This window comes from Macaca thibetana, chromosome 6 (genome assembly GCF_024542745.1).
Source record: "Macaca thibetana thibetana isolate TM-01 chromosome 6, ASM2454274v1, whole genome shotgun sequence".
Lineage (NCBI taxonomy): Eukaryota > Metazoa > Chordata > Mammalia > Primates > Cercopithecidae > Macaca > Macaca thibetana.
The window spans coordinates 117,462,827-117,478,509 of NC_065583.1; the positions used below are offsets into that span (position 1 = coordinate 117,462,827).

The 15,683-nt window shown below is 42.5% G+C and overlaps 1 protein-coding gene across 4 annotated transcripts in view; it reads right to left on the minus strand.

The window, feature by feature from the left end:
* Positions 1-15,683, minus strand: part of IPO11 (importin 11) — a 230,911-nt gene that overhangs the window by 204,436 nt on the left and 10,792 nt on the right. The gene's annotated exons all lie outside the window — the stretch shown is intronic.

Sequence of the window (15,683 nt, forward strand, 5' to 3'; positions counted from 1 at the left end):
AAACTCCTGACCTCAAATGATCTGCCCACCTCGGCCTCCTGAAGTTCTGGGATTACAGGCGTAAGCCACTGCACCAGGCCTAATAGTGTATTTGACTCAATATATCCAAAATGTTTTCACTGCAACATGTAACCAATATTTTTAAAATATATTGAGATATTTTACTTTTAATACTAAATCTTCAAAATCCTGTGTATCTTTTACACTTAAAGCACATCTCATGGCCAGGTGTGGTGGCTCACACCTGTTAATCCCAGTACTTTGGGAGGCTGAGGCGGACAGATCGTCTGAGCCCAGGATGTCAAGACCCACCTGGGCAACAGAGTAAAATCCCGTCTCTACAGAAAGTACAAAAATTACCCAGGTGTGGTAGTGTGCACTTGTAGTCCCAGCTACTAAGGAGGCTAAGGTGGGAGGATCACCTGAGCCCAGGGAGGTCCAGGATACAGTGAGCTGTGATCATGCCACTGCACTCCAGCCTGGGAAACAGTGAAACCCTGTCTCAAAAACACAAACAAAAAAAAGATCGACTGCAACTGAGTGTGTCACTTTAGATTGGGTATTCAGGGAAAGCTTCTGAGAAGTGACATTTATGACAGACATGAACGACAAGAGAAACCCATGCAAAGATCAGAAGGCAGAGTTCAGATAGGGAAAACAACTAGAAAAAAGGCCTTGGGATCAGAAACAAACTTAAGGCCAATATGACTGACACTTAGTGGGAAACAGGGAAAGTGGCAGAAAATGAAGTTGGAGAAAAAGGCAGGAACAAATGGGGCAAAATAAGATGTCTAGACTTTTCATATAGGTATAAAAATAGACACAGGATAGGAACAATATAAATATATTGATGTCAACATATGAATGGAGAAAAGCTCTACCAGAACTCATACTCATCTCACCCCTCCACCAAAGAAATAAAGATAAAAGTCACGGCCTTGCTTTGGGCTACTACTAAAAAAATCACTGACTACTACCAACCCTCAAAGCAATTTTTCCCTAGAGCAAAGACTGTGTGAAGAACATAAACGCACACAGCAAAGCAATCCTTATCCTCATCATTTTTCCTGTTCTAGTGGAATCTGCTAGAGTTTCCCATCCCTGCCTCCTTCCAGTACCTGCCCCATCCAGGTTATCCCCTTGCTTTGGCGCTTGCTCCTAAGAAGTCCATCCAGTCTCAGGGGGAAGAGCTCAGTTCATACAGTTTTGGGGCATCTATTTTGTGCCAGACACTGTAGTAGTTGTTAGGATAAGAATCAGAACACTCTCTGTTGTCTACCCAAAATCTATGGGCTACTGGGGAGAGAGGCAGAGGAAGCTATGCTTTGTTTTTGTTTTTGTTTGTTTGTTTGTTTTGAGACGGAGTCTCGCTCGGTCGCCCAGGCTGGGGTGCAGTGACCGATCTCAGCTCACTGCAAGCTCCGCCTCCCGGGTTCACACCATTCTCCTGCCTCAGCCTACCGAGTAGCTGGGACTACAGGCGCCTGCCACCACGCCCAGCTAATTTTTTTATATTTTTAGTAGAGGGGTTTCACCGTGGTAGCCAGGATGGTCTCGATCTCCTGACCTCATGATCCACCCACCTCAGCCTCCCAAAGTGCTGGGATTACAGGCGTGAGCCACCGCGCCCAGCCGCAAGTTATTCTTATTGTTAAAACAAATTGTGAAAGGTACGTTTCTGCCATACCAGTTGGCATCCAGAGTATATCTCCCACACAGAACCAATATGAGTGGTTCATCTAAATGGGTAAAAACCCAAAGCCCAAAGGTATACAAATGTGCCTGTAGTTGGAAACATAAAAATGCTCATTAAAAGAAGCAAGCAAACAAAAGAAAACTCAGCACCTTTGCCTGCCACTAACAGATTTCTCAGACCTGCAGTGACTTTAATTTCAGCCATACATAACAATTTTCTTTAGAATATTTGTATTATCTGTGTTTGTCATTAGTTTCAGGGCATTTCACACATACAATAACCTCAGCAAGTCTACTAAATGCCAACACATTAAGTAGACTGACTCTAAAAAAAAAACAAAAAGGTTTCAAAATTAGAGTAAAAACTGAAGAGTGTTTCAAAATAAAAAGGGTTCCCACAGTGAAATAATTTATTCAGGCATGGGTAAATAACCCATGTTAAAACCATTAAATGAAAGAATAGTTGTTGGGGAACAGAATGTGTTCCCAGTGTGTCCAAGTATCACTCCACAGATTACTTGCTAATTGTAATGAAGAAACAAACCTTTAAAATAAAGAAATCCATCATCAGTCACCAGCTTAACCAAGAGAATAAATTCAGTTATCAAAAACAGCAACACAACTTGACCTTAAGTGCCTCCTGATATGATGAAATATGCAGCCCAGGCCGGGCGCGGTGGCTCACGCCTGTAATCCCAGCACTTTGGGAGGCCGAGACGGGCGGATCACAAGGTCAGGAGATCGAGACCACGGTGAAACCCCGTCTCTACTAAAAATACAAAAAATTAGCCGGGCGCGGTTGTGGGTGCCTGTAGTCCCAGCTACTCAGGAGGCTGAGGCACGAGAATGGCGTGAACCCGGGAGGCGGAGCTTGCAGTGAGCCGAGATCGCGCCACTGCACTCCAGCCTGGGCGACAGAGCGAGACTCCGTCTCAAAAAAAAAAAAAAAAAAAAAAAAATATGCAGCCCACAGCCTCACCTCTGAAACATCAAAAGTGGTCAACATTCATCTAATCAAGATTGGGACTAAATTCCAGTTTAAAAGAATCAGAAGAGAAAGAATATTTTTGGAATGATGGCATGAGTAGCTCCACAGACCCTCTCCTCAGGGATACAACCCTAACTGGTGAAAATTATAAAAGGCTCAAAGTCTCTGGAAAATGTCTTAAGCTCATACAGCAAATACAGAAACATCTATGCGACAAATACTACTAAATCTTGATAGGAACAGTTAAGAATCTGTGGTTTTTTAGCCACAAACCCAGCCCTGCCCCACAATGTGAGGAAGCTCTACTCCAGGGACATACAGCCAAGAACACGGGGCTTTCTCTCACCCTAACTCCCAGCCAAGGGCTATGGTCTCTCCCCCGGATGGGTAGCCAGCCAGCCAGCATTTCTCACACACCCCCAGCTATATGCTGTAGAAGTTCTATACCAGGCAAACACAGCTAGAGGACCAGGGCTCTCTTCTTCCATCCAGGTACTACTCCTGGGTCAGAAGCTCCACCACAGGGCAGCAGGCAAAGAATAGTGAGCCTCTATCATGCCCACAACAGCTTGCTCAAAGAGCAGAGGTACCACACCAGGATAAATAAAGTACCCAACACAAATTTGGCCGTCAAAGTATGGTGTGGTAAGTCAAAGTATGGTGTGGTAAAAGGAAAGCAGCTTTTACTTAAATGTTAGTAAATGGGAAAAGAGCCCAGCTCAAGCCTCAGAGGAATCATTTTGGTTTTTTTGCACTGAGCGAAGGGGTTTAAGAAGAAAAACTTGGTATAAGAAACACACGGGAGAGGTGCAGGAGGGTACAGGTCCACATGCCGTATGTATGTATGTATGTATGTATATATGTATGTGAGAAGACTCACATACATGTCACCCTGTCTTGCTCTGTAACCCAGGCTGGAGTGCAGTGGCGCAATCTGAGCTCACTGCAACCTCTGCCTCCTGGGCTCAAGCGATTCTTGTGCCTCAGCCACCCAAGTAGCTGCGATTACACGTGTGCGCCACCAAGCCTGGCTAACTTTTGTATTTTTAATAGAGCTGGGGTTTCGCATGATGGCCAGGCTGGTTTCAAACTCCTGGCCTCAAGTAATTCACCTACCTCAGCCTCCCAAAGTGCTGGGAATACAGGTGTGAGCCACTGCGTCTGCTCTGCACACCTTGCTAATGGCTATCTTGAGTAAGCTGGTGGTATAGCTGGCATCATCTTGACTTCAGCCTGGTGGTGGTAGACCATCTGTAACTCTTCCTAAGCAGGAGAATTCCACAGCTGAGTCCCTATGTCTGATTTGTTTTAAAGTTAGCCCCTGGAAAAATCGCTTGAACTCAGGAGGTAGAGACTGCAGTGAGCCGAGATCACACCACTGCACTCCAACCTGGGTGACAGAGCAAGACTTCGTCTCAAAAAAAAAAACTCCTGGAATTTCTAAGCAAGTGCACAGTTAGATGAGTACTGTACACAGGAATGCCTGGTGGGAAAGGAAGGAAAATGAAGAGTTTTAAAATATACTGTAAGGCCCAGATGTGGTAGCTCACACCTGTAATGCCAGCACTTTGGGAGGTCGAGGTGGGAGGATTACTTGGGGCTAGGAGTTCAAGACCAGCCTAGCCAACATAGCAAACCCCATCTCTACTACAAATGGAAAAAATTAGCCAGGCATACCGTGCCATGTGCCTGTAGTCCCAGCTCCTCAGGAGGTTGAGGCAAAAGAATCACTTGAACCAGGTGGTGGAAGTTGCAGTGGGGAAAGCGCACCACCGCATTGCAGCCTGGGTGACAGAGGAGACTGTCTCAAAATACAAAATAAGGTCAGGCACAGTGGCTCCCGTGGCTCACACCTGTAATCCCAGCACTTTTGGAGGCTGAGGTGGGAGAATCACCTGAGGTCAGGAGTTCAAGAACAGCCTGGCTAACATGGTGAAACCCCATTTCTCCTAAAATTCAAAAAATTAGCTGGACGTGGTGGTGCATGCCTGTAATCCCAGCTACTTGGGAGGCTGAGGCAGGGGAATTGCTTGAACCGGGGAGGCAGAGGTTGCAGTGAGCCAAGAATGCACTACTGCACTCCAGCCTGGCGACAAAGCAAGGCTCTCTCTCAAAAATAAAAATAAAAATAAAAATAAATAATTAAATTAAATTAAATTAAATACATTGCTAGACTACTTTCTGAGATTAAGGGGCCTGGCATAGTGGCTCATACCTGTAATCCCAGCATGTTGGGAGGCTGAGGTGAGCAGTTCGCCTGAGCTCAGGAGTTCAAGACCAGCCTCAGTAATATGGCAAAAACCCACCTCTACTAAAAATACAAAAGATTAGTCAGATGTGGTGGCTGGCACATGCCTGTGGTCCCAGCTACTTGGGAGGCTGAGGTGAGAGGACTGCTTGAGCCCTGGAGGTCAAGGCTGCAGTGATATAAGATTGTGCCACTGCACTCCAGCATGGGTGACAGAGGAAGACTCTGTCTCAAAAATAAAAATAAAAAATAAAAAATAAAATAAAAAGATTAAGAAGGGAAAAAATTTTAAATGCATTTTAAAGCTGGGATTCTGAGTTACAATAACATTTGGAGACTTTAATACTCCATTTCCAATAACAGAACACTAAGAAGAAGATCAACAAGGAAATACAAGCCTAGAACCACATTACTCACAAACAAGACCCAAAAGACATTTACAGAATATTCCACTCAACAAAAGAAAAATACACATATTTTTCTCAAGTACACATGGAACATTCTCCAGGACAGACCATATGCTAGGCCACAAAACAAGCCTCAGTAAATTTAAAAGAACTGAAATCATACAAATATGTTCTCTGATCATAATCAATAACAGAGATATACAAAAACTTCACAAATATGTGGAAATGAAAAAAGTCGCTCCTATATAACCAACAACTCAAATAAATCACAGGGAAATGAGAAAATATTTTGAAATGAATGAAAATGGAGACACAGTATACCAAAACTTCTGAGATGTAGTCAGAATGAGATGTAGATTACTACTTCTGAGATGTAGATTAGACGGACTTTTATAGCTGTGTGTAAATGCCTATACAGTTCTCCCTCAGTATATGAGGGGGTACTGGTTCCAGGACTACCTGCAGATACAAAAATCCAAGGATGCCCAGGTCCCCTGTATTAAATGACATAGTAGTATTTTCATATAATACATGCATATCCTTCCATATACTTTAACTCACCTCTAGATTACTTATAATACCTAATATAAATGCTATGTAAATAGTTGCTATACTGTATTTTGTTGTTGTTCTACTATTTATGTTAATCTTTTTGAATATTTTCAACATGACATTGGTTAAACCTGCATATGCAGAACCTGCAAATTAGAGACTTAAATGTTAGACCTAATACCATAAAAACCCTAGAAGAAAACCTAGGTAGGCCGGGCGCGGTGGCTCAAGCCTGTAATCCCAGCACTTTGGGAGGCCGAGACGGGCGGATCATGAGGTCAGGAGATCGAGACCATCCTGGCTATCACAGTGAAACCCCGTCTCTACTAAAAATACAAGAAAATTAGCCGGGCGAGGTGGCGGGCGCCTGTAGTCCCAGCTACTCGGGAGGCTGAGGCGGGAGAATGGCGTGAACCCGGGGGAGCGGAGCTTGCAGTGAGCCGAGATCGCGCCACTGCACTCCAGCCTGGGGCACAGAGCAAGACTCCGCGTCAAAAAAAAAAAAAAAAAAAAAAAAAACCTAGGTAATACCATTCAGGATACAGGCATGGGCAAGGACTTCATGTCTAAAACACCAAAAGCAATGGCAGCAAAAGCCAAAATTGACAAATGGGATCTCATTAAACTAAAGAGCTTCTGCACAGCAAAAGAAACTACCATCAGAGTGAACAGGCAACCTACAGAATGGGAGAAAATTTTTGCAATCTACTCATCTGACAAAGGGCTAATATCCAGAACCTACAAAGAACTCAAACAAATTTACAAGAAAAAAACAAACAACCCCATCAAAAAGTGGGCAAAGGATATGAACAGATAGTTCTCAAAAGAAGACATTCATACAGCCAACAGACACATGAAAAAATGCTCATCACTGGCCATCAGAGAAATGCAAAGCAAAACCACAATGAGATACCATCTCACAGCAGTTAGAATGGCAATCCTTAAAAAGTCAGGAAACAACAGGTGCTGGAGAGGATGTGGAGAAATAGGAACACTTTTACACTGTTGGTGGGATTGTAAACTAGTTCAACCATTATGGAAAACAGTATGGCGATTCTTCAAGGATCTAGAACTAGAAGTACCATATGACCCAGCCATCCCATTACTGGGTATATACCCAAAGGATTATAAATCATGCTGCTATAAAGACACATGCACACGTATGTTTACTGTGGCACTATTCACAATAGCAAAGACTTGGAATCAACCCAAATGTCCATCAGTGACAGACTGGATTAAGAAAATGTAGCACATATACACCACGGAATACTATGCAGCCATAAAAAAGGATGAGTTTGTGTCCTTTGAAGGGACATGGATGCAGCTGGAAACCATCATTCTCAGCAAACTATCGCAAGAACAGAAAACCAAACAACACATGTTCTCACTCATAGGTGGGAACTGAACAATGAGATCACTTGGACTCGGGAAGGGGAACATCATACAGAGGGGCCTATCATGGGGAGGGGGGAGGGGGGAAGGATTGCATTGGGAGTTATACCTGATGTAAATGACGAGTTGATGGGTGATGACGAGTTGATGGGTGCAGCACGCCAACATGGCACAAGTATACATATGTAACAAACCTGCACGTTATCCACATGTACCCTAGAACTTAAAGTATAAAAAAAAAAAAAAAAAAAAGCATGGAGAGCTGACTGTACTTTTTTTTTTTTTTTTTTTTTTGAGACAGGGTCTCACTCTGTTGCCCAGGCTGGAGTACAGTGGCACAATCTCAGCTCACTTGCAACCTCCGCCGCCCAGGTTCAAGTGATTCTCCTGCCTCAGCCTCCTGAGTAGATGGGACTACGGGGTGCACCACCACGTCTAGCTAATTTTTGTATTTTTAATAGAGATGGGGTTTCACTATGTTGGCCAGGCTGGTTTCGAACTCCCGACCTCGTGATCCACCCACCTTGGCCTCCCCAAGTGCTGGAATTACAGGTGTAAGCCACCGCGCCCGGCCTTCTTTTTTTAAATAAAAGATTTTGGCCAGATGCAGTGGCTCACACCTGTAATCCCAACACTTTGGGAGGCGAAGAGAGGAGGATCACTTGAGCCTAGGTGTTTATGACCAGTTTAGTGAACACAGCAAGAACCTGTCGCTACAAAAAATTTAAATTAGCCAGGCATGATGGCACATACTTAATGTCCCAGCTACTCAGGAAGCTGAGGCAGGAGGATCACTTGAGCCCAGGAGGTTGAGGCTACAGTGAGCCATGATTGTGTCACTGCACTCCAGCCTAGGTGACAGAGCAAGATCTCAAAAAAATAAAAATTAAAACTTCACCAAATGACGCTATCACGAAAGTGAAGACAACCCACAGAAGGAGAGAAAATACTTGCCAACCATATACCTGATAAGGGAATTGAATCCAGAATACATAAAGAACTTTTATACAACCCAATAATAAAAAGATAAATAACCCAATTTAAAAATAGGCAAAGGATTTTAAAAGGTGGTTAAAGAAGATGCAAAAATGGTCAATAAGTATATGAAAAGATGCTCAACATCATTAGCAATTATGGCAACACAAATCAAAACCACAATGAGGCTGGGCAAGGTGGCTCACGCCTATAATCCCAGCACTTTTGGAGGCCTACGCTGACGGACTGCTTGAGCCTCAGGAGTTCAAGACCAACCTGGGCAACATGACAAAACTCCATCTATATTAAAAACATTTAATTTTAAATTAAAAAAAAAAAAAAAACCACGGTATCACACGCACTACTACTGCAATAATCAAAAAGATAATGATCCAATCAATGGTGTCCAGCTTTTTAAAAAAAGATAATGAGGTATCAGTAAGGAGAAACTGCAACCCTCAGGCATTGCTGGTGCGAATGTAAAGTGGCCACTTTGGAAGTCCGGCAGGTCCTTAAAATGTTAAACACAGACTAACATATAACATAACAATTCTACCTTTGGACATAAACTCAAGAGAAATGAGTATGTCCATACAAAAACTCGTACACAGATATTCACTGCAACATTATTCATAGTAGCCAAAAACTGACAACTCAAATATCCATCATGTGATGAATGGGTAAATAAAATGCGTATTTCAGCCAGGTGCAGTGACTCACACCTATAATCCCAGCACTTTGGGAGATCAAGGTGGGCAGATCCCCTAAGGTCCAGAGTTCAAGACCAGCTTGGCCAACATGGTGAAACCCCATCTCTACTAAAAATATAAAAATCAGGCCAGGTGCAGTGGCTCATGCCTGTAATCCTAGCACTTCAGGAGGCTGAGGCAGGCGGATCACGAGGTCAGGAGATCGAGACCAGCCTGGCTAACACGGTGAAACCCCAACTCTACTAAAAATACAAAAAATTAGCTGGGCATGATGGCATGTGCCTGCACTCCCAGCTACTCAGAAGGCTGAGGCAGAAGAATCACTTGAACCCGGGAGGCAGAGATTGCAGTGAGCCGAGATCACACCACTGCACTGCAGCCTGGACGACAAAGTGAGACTCTGTCTCAAAAAAAAAAAAAAATACATACATACACACACACACACACACACACACACACACATATATATACACACACAGCCACACCCACACACGAAAATCAGCCAGGCGTGGAGATGTGTGCCTGTAATTCCAGCTACTCGGGAGGCTAAGGCATGAGAATCACTGGAACCCAGGAGGCGGAGGTTGCAGTGAGCCAAGATCATGCCACTGTACTCCAGCCTGGGCCACACAGTGAGACTCTGTCTCAAAAACTAAAATTAAATTAAAATAAATAAAACAAAATGTGGTATTTCCATACAATGAAGTATTATTTCAGTTAAAAAGGAATGAAATCCTGTAACACAGTAAAACATGAATGAGCCTTGAAAATATCACCCTAAGTGGAAGAAGCCAGTCACATAAAACCACAAGTTGCATGATTCCCATTTATATGAAATATGAAGAACAGGCAAATTTATAACACAAAAAAAGTAGGTAAGTCGTTCCCTAGGCTAGGGGATTGGGGGAAAATGTGGAGCAACTGCTATTTGGGATGATGAAAATGTTCTAAAACTGACTGTAATGATGGTTGCACAACTCTGTGAATATACTAAAAACCACTGAATTGTACTTTTTTCACTGGGCGAATTACACGGACTGTAAATTACAGCTCAATAAGCTGGTTTTTTTAAGTGCTTTGACTATGTAAACGTCAAAATCCACAAGAGATTGCCATGTGCAGTGGCTCAAGCGTAATCTCGGCACTTTGGGAGTTTAGGTGGGAGGACAGCTTCAGCCCAGGAGTTCAAGGCCAACCTGGGTAAAATAGTGAGACCTCAACTCTACAAAAAAGAAAAAACAAAAAATTCAGCCAGCAGTAGTGGCACAAACCTGTAGTCCCAGCTAGCTACTCAGGAGGCTGAGTGTGGAGGAGCCCAGGAGTCTGACCTGCAGTGAGCTACAATTGTGCCACTGCACTCTAGCCCAGGCGACAAAGTGAGACTCTGTCTCTAAAAAAAAAATTTTTTTAATTTTTTAAAAATGTGACTTATAGCCAGGGGCGGGGGCTCACGCTTGTAATCCCAGCACTTTGGGAGATTGAGGCGGGTGGATCACGAGGTCATGAGTTCAAGACCAGTCTGACCAACACGGTGAAACTCCGTCTCCACTAACAATACAAAAATTAGCCAGGCGTGGTGGCATGCATCTGCAATCCGAGCTACTCAGGAGGCTGAGACAGTAGAATCCCTTGAACCTGGGAGGTGGAGGTTGCAGTGAGCTGAGATCGCGCCATGGCACTCCAGCCTGGGTGACAGAGTGAGACTCCATCTCGAAAAAATAAATAAATAAAATGTGACTTATATAGGCCAGGAGTGGTGGCTCATGCCTGTAATCTCGCACTTTAGGAGGCCAAGGTGGGAGGATCACTTGAGCTCAGGAGTTCGAGATCAGCCTGGGTAACATAATGAGACCCTGTCTTTAAAAAAAAAAAAAAAAAAAGTGTCTATAGTTTCAACAACAATTGATGTTAACTCAGGGCCAAAAAGATCAAGAAATTAAAGCAAGATGAAAGAATGTTAAGACTTTTGGCATAAGACAAGGAGGTTCCAAAGATGCTACTGTGTATTACAACATCTGGATTCATTTCAGTTTCTCAGCAGAAGTCTTTGGCAGTTTGGACAAGAAATTCTTTTCTGTGCATGCATTACAGGTTGTTTAGCCTCTCTGTCCCCGCACACTATACGTTATTAACACTTCACACAGACTGACTAAAGATGCTTCCATGTATTTCCCAAATACCTTCAGCTAAAAGAACCACCAGGGCTACTGATGCATTCCCTATGACAACAGTCCCCAACATTTTTGGTACCAGGGACTGGTTTCATGGAAGACAATTTTTCCATAGAAGGGGTGGGGCAGTGGGGGAGGGGTAAAGGGCAGGGGAGGAAGATTTCTTGAGGAAACTGTTCCACCGCAGATCATCAGGCATTAGTGAGATTATCGTTAAGTAGTATGCAACCTAGATCCTATGCATGTGCAGTTCACAACAGGGTTTGCGCTTTTGTGAGGATCTAATGCTGCTGCTGATCTGACAGGAGGTGGACCTCAGGTAATGCTCACTCGCCACCCACTGCTCACCTCCTCCAGTGTGGCCCGGTTCCTAGCAGGCCATGGACTGACTGATACTGGTCCATGGTCTGACGGCTGGGAACACCTGCCCAATGACACTTCATGCAGACTGTCAAAAACTGGTTTGTTTGGGAGGAAAAAACGCGCAACCTACTCAAGAGTTTCAAAAGACCTACAAACTTCTGCTTGGAGTTTTCAAAAAACGTGCAAACTCCTGCTTGTTAGAAATGCATCTGGAGGGCGTGGTGGCTCACACCTGTAATCCTAGCACTTTGGCATGCCGAGGCATGTGGATCACCTGAGGCAAGGAGCTCGAGACCTGTCTGATCAATGTGGCGAAACTCTGTCTCTACTAAAAATACAAAAAATGAGCCAGGTGTGGTGGGCACCTGTAATCCCAGCTACTAGGGAGGCTAAGGCAGGAGAATCGCTTGAACCCGGGAGGCAGAAGTTGCAGTGAGCCGAGATCGCACCATTGCGTTCTAGCCTGGGCAACAAGAGCAAAACTCTGTATCAAAAAAAAAAAAAAACAAAAAAACAGAAAGAAAAAAGAAGTGCATTTGGAACTACAAGTTTAAACCTGCTTAAGCCAATCACAACTTAAAAATACTCTTAATTTAGTCTGTTTTGTAACTAGAGGAATATATATATATATAAAATAAAAATTACAATATAAAATATATATATTTAACACTATACAAAATACAAACACCTACAAATAGACAAGCAGTAAATACATCAAATCATAAACAATAGTTGTGTTAAGAAAGCTCCAGGGGTTATCATTCTTATAGTCGACACACTTTAATAATGAAAAAATACATTTTTTAAGGCCAAGAGTTTTCATTTTACATCTGCTTAAATTTCCACAGGAATTAGATATTTGCTTTATTTCTCTTCCTTTCTCCAAATTCATCCCAACTTCTGAAGAGCTGCAAATCATTATGTATTTCTCTTGTTAAGCACATATCAAGAAGTAGGTAATATAGTTAATAACTGCACTCTCATGAAAGTTCAGGAGAGAAAGTTTACAAACCTAGTCTTCAGTAGCACAAGTAGGTAAGCAACAGTTTTTTTGTTTGCTTGTTTTTTTTTGAGACAGAGTCTCGCTCTTGTCGCACAGGCTGGAATACTATGGCACGATCTGAGCTCACTGCGAGCTCCACCTCCCGGGGTCAAGCAATTCTCCTGCCTCAGCCTCCCAAGTAGCTGGGATTACAAGTACCCACCACCCAGCTAATTTTTGTGTTTTCAGTAGAGATCGGGTTTCATCACGTTGACCAGGCTGGTCTTGAACTCCTGAATTCTGGTGATCCACCCGCCTTGGCCTCCCAAAGTGCTGGGATTACAGGCATGAGCCACCACGACCAGCCGGTAAGCAATAGTTTTGTCATATTATCTGGATTTGTGAAGGCAGCGTTTACCAAGAGTCAATTTTCCTCACCCAGGGGACTCTGCGTTTTACAATCAAACAGCAGGGGTTTTATGTTTTGTTTATTCTCAAATAGCAGTATAGCTCCAAATAGTCATGTATCTATTAGGTACTTAATGTTCTTACTATTTGGTGTTTATAAAGACGATAGTTTAAAATACTTAAACAGTCTTGGAAAAATCTAACTAACCAAAACAGTCTAATGTATTATTTACTTTCCATTAAGCTTCACCTATTATATACACTTCTATATATTGTGTACACTTGCATCACATAAAAGGAAAATACATTTGTATTTGTTAGCAATTTTATCTTCACTTTCACTTCTAAGTCTTCTCCTTACCAGTTCCCACATCAACTTGTTTCTTTACCAGATAATGTACTATTGTTTCTATCATTCCTAAAGCTGTAAAAATAATTTGAACTGGCCAGGCATGGTGGCTCACACCTGTAATCCCACCACTTTAGGAGGCTGGGGCGGGTAGATCACCGAGGTCAGGAGTTCGAGACCAGCCTGACAAACATGGTGAAACCCTGTCTCTACTGAAAATGCAAAAATTAGCCAGGCGTGGTGGTGCTCGCCTGTAATCCCAGCTACTCGAGAGGCTGAGGCAGGAGAATCGCCTGAACCCAGGAGGCGGAGGTTGCAGTGAGCTGAGATCACACCATTGTACTTCAGCCTGGGTAACAACAGTGAAACTCCATATCGAAAAAATAAAACAAAATGAAATAAATTGAATAGTGTGCAGTGCCTGCCACCTGATGGTAAGAAGTACCACATTCCAAAGAGTATGTTCCTTTTCCCTCAAGGAGGGTTGGGGGAAGTGAGGAACTTTAGAATTCTCAATGACCATTTGAGCAAGACAACCATCTGGAAATGTAACAGGGATTACAGGGTTCAGGAGGATAGGGCAAAGAATGCTGAGCTCTTGAGGGAAAGAAATGAATAGGAGCCCAGAGAGTAATGCAATGCAACGAAGATGAAATTCAAAACATAAAAAGGAAAACCTCACCTTGAGGCAAAATATGACACCTAAGAACTTCCTTACAGCACTGCTTCTACTTCTATAAATATTGCACCACTCTACCAAAAGAAAATTTGAGGTAAAGACATGAATTTGTTTTTGAGTTCTAGTCAAGGTAAATATGAAGCAATTTTTTAAAATATAATAATAAAGGCAATGTCTAGTATAAAGGAGACTGAGAAACCATAGAGCAAGAACAGACAAGAGTGACAGGAAGAGAGGAATAAAATCACCTACTGATTCACTGCATAATTCCACATTTCAGATAAGAACAAATATTCAGATTGGGTGTAGTGGCTCACGTCTGTAATCCCACCACTTTGGGAGGCAGAGGCAGGAAAATTACTTGAGCCTAGGAGTTCAAGACCAGCCTGGCAGTCTGGGCAACATGGCAAGACCCCATCTCTACAAAAAATAAAAAATAAATAAAAATAAATACCTTAGTCAGGTGTGGTGGCATGCACCTATGGTCCCAGCTACTCAAGAAGCTGAGGTGGCAGGAGGCAGAGGTTGCAGTGAGCCAAGATCATGCCATTGCACTCCAGCCTGGGAAACAGAGCGAGACTTCTCAAAAAGAAGCTGAGGTAGGAGGATGACTTGAGCCCAGGAGGTTGAGGCTGCAATGAGCCATGTTCACACCACTGCACACCAGTCTGGGCAAACAGAGTGAGACCATGTCTCAAAAAAAGAATCATGATCTATACAGCCCAAGTCTACAAAGAGAAGAATAAGAGGCAGAAAATATATCACTGGGGAATCATGGATAGGAAATACAAGCAAATTGTTAAACTGCCCAGAGTCAAAAGCAAATTAGAGAAAGACAATATGCCAAAGACAAGAAAAAAATTAATTTCTGTGAAGACCAGGGAAGAGTTCTACGATAATCAAAATAGGAAACTGAGCATATTAGAAAACTTAAAGAAATGAACAGTTTATTATTTTGAGAAACCAAAATCTTAAAAGAAAGGCTGCTTGCCAAAAAAAAAAAAAAATCTGTATCTGACCAAGCTTCTAGATCTTCTATCAATGTAACTAGAGAAGTATATGGGAGGTAAGATGAAATGAAATTGATCATTGTTAAAGCTGGATGATGGCTAGATGGGGGTTCATCATACAATTCTGTCTACTTTTATGTATGCTTTTTAAAATGGCCGCGAATGGGCACATATCACTAAAGTTGCTGTTCATGGTAGACATCAGCTCCTCTGGAAATCTTTACCTGCTGTAGACAGGAAAGCACTCCTTCCTCCATGCTACTGTTCTGCACAGTACACACTCCTATTACTGTACTTACTTGCTTGTTTACTTCTGTCTCATCTCCAAATCACGGACTGTTTAAAGGAAAGAATGATGTCTTACTCATCTATAAATGCCATTACCTAGCACAGTGTGGAGGATGTTCAGTAAATGGATGATCAACTAAACAAAGCAGTAACAGAAATTATGATTTCTCAGAAGAAGACAGAAAAGGTGAGAGAAAGAGGTTCAATACAAATTTTATCAGAGTAAAGACAGAAATATCTATAAAAAAACACTGCTAGAGTAAATAGTGTGCTGAATGGCTGAAAAAAAAATGAATGAATGAATGTATGAACAGTCTATTCAGTATATTCCCTATACTGAAATGGAGCATATCAAGCCAACAAAATTTAATAATACTTTTCACTGGGAATATCTAACACCCTTTTTTCTAATCCTGTGCTCTCTAATCCCCTTTCTGATATTTACTTGATTTATCATTAGGCTTTT